At 41.3% G+C, this 4,867-nt stretch overlaps 1 protein-coding gene across 7 annotated transcripts in view; it reads right to left on the bottom strand.

The window, feature by feature from the left end:
- Window positions 1–4,867, bottom strand: part of glra1 (glycine receptor, alpha 1) — a 106,366-nt gene that overhangs the window by 66,380 nt on the left and 35,119 nt on the right. The window contains exon 1 of one of the 7 annotated variants that reach the window (XM_020594097.1): window positions 1,426–1,451. The exons of the other annotated variants lie outside the window; for them this stretch is intronic. The gene's annotated coding sequence lies outside the window, so the exon portion shown is untranslated. Of the gene's footprint in view, window positions 1–1,425; window positions 1,452–4,867 lie in introns of those variants that run through there. 7 annotated transcript variants of the gene reach the window in all.

Genomic DNA, 4,867 nt, shown 5'->3' with positions numbered 1-4,867 from the left:
TAAAGAAAGAAAGAAGAGAGCGAGATGCGTTATTCTTTTCCTTTTGCTCCATTATGTCCAGGCATGACAGCTGAGGAGCTGATCATTCGGTTCTTGCCCTACATGCATAAACATCAGAGCTGAAATGCCAGAAAAAGATGCCCTGGGAGCTTTAAAGCATCATAAATATCCCGACTCGAAAGTGAAGCAGTGAAATAATGAACATTTTATCAAATGCTGAGAGCTTTATATGAGAGTTATTCAGCTCAGTGTCTAAGAAAGTTTGCTGAGGTCGTAAAGCTGAATCTGTACTCAGAAGAAAAAGACCTTCCAAGGCTCTTGAGCCATAAAGGCAGGATGCCTGACGAGTATGGGGCTGCAGGTATATACTGGCAGATTTTTGATGATATATGAAACCTGACTTTTTTTTATTACTTTGACTGGAACATTAAAAATACTTTTTCACTGCCAGTGGTTTTGTAATGGAACTTTTCAGTCCATGATAAAAGTATAAGGACTCCCAACACTGCACCCAAAGTTGGACATATCATTCTAAAGCCTCTGATACTCGGTGATGAGGTCTGGCTTACAGTCGGCGTTCCAGTCCACCCCAAAGGTACTGGATGGGTTGGAGGTCAGGGTGCTAGACTTCCACAGCAAAATGGGAAAACTATTTCTTTACCTTGTGCATGGGGAAACAGGAAAGGGACAAGCACAAACTATTGCCACAAATCTGGAGCAATGCTCTTGTCTAAAATACTGAATCACACTATGCTGACGTCATTAGAAGTGGAACGACCAAACCATGTACCCAAATGACCACATACACAAGTCTTTTTGTGGCTGTAAATGGAATAATTTATGTTATGATATTACTATTTATGCTAGTACTGTGTAGCCTGTGAAAACAGTTGGGTATTGTCTGGCTCTGGAGGTGTTTTATCAAATCTGAGACAATAACCTTTGATGATGTCATAGTCACACAGGACACGAGACTTCATCACATGACATATCATAGTGATATCATCAGTGTTACCTCAGGTTGGGCAGGGAGACTAAAAACAGAAACAGACAGCATACTGAGGGCAGTGAGTATGAAAGGTGCACGTTAATGCTACTGAGTTGCATTATGAAAAGTCCAGTGTTCAAGGGGCTTGACCAGACTAAAGGCTACATGTCTGTGGCATAAATTCACAAATCCATTCATTTTGTAAAATCATTTCCCTTAAAGTCTCTGGACTTTATGGAGGACCAGTCACTAATGGAGTGCCTCTATAACTCTGTAAGTCCTGGTCCAATCTAGGATGGCGCCCCTAGCAAACAGCAGACTGATTCATTTGGCTGCTGCATGGTGATAAAAACAACAGCTTAAAAAATATAAAAATCCTAGGATTTACTTCTTCCTCAAATTAACAGACTTTCATGGATTTTCCATGGCTTTCTTACCAGCAGGACTACAGGCAGGAGAAAGAGGGAGAAACGTCCAGTCTTTCAGTCATGTTTTACTCAGTGTTTTTCCTCCATTATATCTAGACACAACAACAGAGGAGCAGATAAACACCAAGGCTGTGAAAAGCCAGTGGGAAAGAAAAGAAAATACTTGAAGTCTGTGAAACATTAAATCGCAGTCCAACTCCAAACTCAACAGTGTTGAAACAAGCCTTGCTTTTTCCCCTGTATGTCTACTTTCTCTAAAACAATACTGTGCACTTGAAAAAAGAGCCTGTCTGCATCTTTCTCTTGTTTACTTCTGCCTTTATTCAAATGCAGATGCTGTAGCCTTTTTTCATGCTTCATCCCTTTTCATTTATACAGGCAGCTTTCATTATTCTCCAACATAAAAAGCCTATACCTGGCTTCTCCTATAGAACAGTAAAGCCTGTTGGCTTTAATCGAGGGAGTAAACAGAGCAGTTGATCAGTGGCGGGGGGGAAAAAACACTTCCTGTCACATTTTAATTAGAGTGGTGAGATGAAGAATGGCGGTTTCTCCTGCCGACATATTCAGCCATCCATCATCGCCTTGTCCATGGAATGAACTTTAGGGAAAAACCTCTCCTCCCCTGCACAAGAGGAGAAATGCCATTATGATATGTTTTACTCCACCTCCTCCTCCTCTTCCTCCAGCTTTCCTTCACTCTTGCCATGACTCTATTTCTACCCCCCTTCTTTTCCTCTTTTCCTGTCTCACTGTCACTCTGCTGCTGCCTCTCATTCGTATTCTCTCATTCAGCCACAGGGCGTTCAAGTTTCATTATGAGATGAAATGTATTCAAAGTGGGAGGCAGAAAAAAGATGGGGAGATGGATGGATGCATGGCAGCCTGGTCAGGCATCACCGGAGGCTTTGTGTGTGTACGTGTGTGTATATGTGTGTGCTTGTTTATTCATATTTACTCAAAACTGGCATTTGTGCCTGGGAGCCTTTTCAGCTCCTCTGTCTGACAGTGTGTGTGCACAACATGTTTGCAGTGAGAATATCCATGTGTGTGTGTGGCTGTCAGTGTGTGCATGTGTGCATTTCCTCTATCCCATATACCTTCTATTTATTCAGTCATAACACACAGGCACACAGACTCATCTAGGCATTAATCGCTGGCCACATATCTACCTACTGCATTTGATGAAAACATTTCAGGTATGAATGTATGTAAGCAGAAGGTATATGGCATATGGAGTAATTATAATGATGTCAGACATGACATAGAAACTGATTTCACTAACTTTGAAGTTATTCTCTGTCAGGGGAACGACATGACATAGAAACTGATTTCACTAAGTTATTCTCTGTCAGGGGAAGTTTTAGGAACATTATAATGTTTAATTGGTTACTGGATTAAATTCAGCAATCCTAATGCAATATATCATGCATGAGTAATTTGGTACAGATTGGCTTGTAATTAACTAGCAGGCTCTCCTAACCCCTAGTCACCTGGACTTTGCAGAATTCTTAAATTTATGGACATAGTTGTCACTTTTCTCTGCATTGCAGCACACTCAAAGTGCTATCAGACTATTTGCCCATCTACCCATTCACACTCCCAAGCACTCACACATTTACACACCGGTGATATCAACAAGAGCAACTGGAAGTTCAGCATCTTGCTCAAGGACACTGACGCAGACAGGAGAAGCCGGGAATCAAACTGCCAACCTTCTGGTTGGGAAACGATCTGTTCTACCTCCTGAGCCACAGCCGGCCCCAATGCAGCGCCTTGTTGGATGTTGAACTGCAGTTGCAGATTTAGTTCGGTTCATTGACACAAGGCCTTTCAGCGCAGCTCGAAAGTCATTCTGACAGTAGCCTAAAGAAGAAAGGCGCATACAGCAGAGGCCATCAAACTATCCACTCTACAGTTTGATCTGGACAGACTGACACCAACACATTTACTGCTCATGTTTTGGATCTGTAAATTCAGGCTAACTACAGTAAGTAGCTGAAAGTATAGCAAGGCTACCAAAATATTGAAAAACTTCTCTAATACGTAGGGACTGAAATGAGTCTACAGTCAATTAGTAAGCAGCATTCCTGGAGCTCTGGGGCTTTCCAGGCTAGGTTTTGACTGACATGACAGGCTGGCGGCTGCCTCGCTGCAGAGGGACACAAATCAATAGCAGCAACACAGCGACAAAGACGAGGTGACTGGAGCTTTACTCAACTGGATTACTGAGAGGTAGTGATGCTGCAAAGTGTGTGTGTGTGTGTGTGTGTGTGTGTGTGTGTGTGTGTGTGTGAAATAGAGAAAAAAATTGAAATGTGAACAATGATGTATTTATATTTTCATCGTACACATGTGCTTCTGTATCCGTGTGTGTTATTGTGTGTTTGGCTGTTAGTGTGTCTGTTTGTCTGGTGGTGTTTGTGCAGATGGACTGGTTAGTGTGTGTGTGTGTGTGTGTGTGTGTGTGTGGTAGTCATCTGTTCCAAAAATCAGCATGTGATTTAATGGCGTGTTGTGATGCTCTGCTGTTAGCTCAACGCTCTTCATCATCTTGAGAGGAACGTTGATGGTCGTGTGTGATGAGTGGAGGAGCAAACATACACACGTTTGTATAGCTGTCTTTGTGAGGACACTGACTGACATAATGTATTCTCAAAACATCACAGCTAAATGCCTAACCCCGACCCCAACCTAAACCTGATGCTACCCTGAACCCTAAAACAGCCATTTAAAGTTGTGAGGACAGCACAACACGTCCCCAGTATAAAACTCAAACTGGTCCTTACATTGTACGGCTAAACCAGCACACAAACACAGTCCTCCTCCTCATCTCAGACGCTCACATCCACAACTCTCAAGCTCACTCCTAAAACAGGTTAATTCAGTAATATCGTGTCCTTTTTCTGTTTTAAATGGTTCAACAGGAAATCAGTGGGTTTAAAATGTGAAATCCAGCTTTGCTATTCTAACATTCAGACTGCACTTTCATCAAAACACTCTTATTTTATATTTTATTTTACTTCATTTTTTTATTCATAGTTTGTGTGTTGACTTCTCTTGGAGTAAGTGGTGATAAGGGATGGATGGGTTTTAATTTTGAACCTCAGGCTTTGTACTTTATCAGTTTCAGTCAACGTCTGCCCAGTTATAAGGAGAGAAACTGTTGCTAAATCTTTACATTAAAACAAAATGCTCATTTTGGATTAAAAGGTGTAATAGTCATTCCCTGATGACTGATCTGCTCTTTTATTCTAAATAAATGAAATTGGCACAATTATAAATGTGCACTGAGCTCAGTTCTGGCTTTAACAAACAGTTCATGTGTCCATTAACACTTTGCATATTAGATTTTCTCTTTCTAAACACAAATCATTTCCAGTCTTCAATGCTATTTTTTTTTCTTGCACAAATGTAAACAGACTAACTACAAAGATGGCAGACGATGCTC

This window comes from Monopterus albus, unplaced genomic scaffold (assembly GCF_001952655.1).
Source record: "Monopterus albus unplaced genomic scaffold, M_albus_1.0 scaffold21.1, whole genome shotgun sequence".
NCBI lineage: Eukaryota > Metazoa > Chordata > Actinopteri > Synbranchiformes > Synbranchidae > Monopterus > Monopterus albus.
Note: the sequence above shows the minus strand (reverse complement) of the source record. Positions and strands in the feature narration are given on the sequence as shown.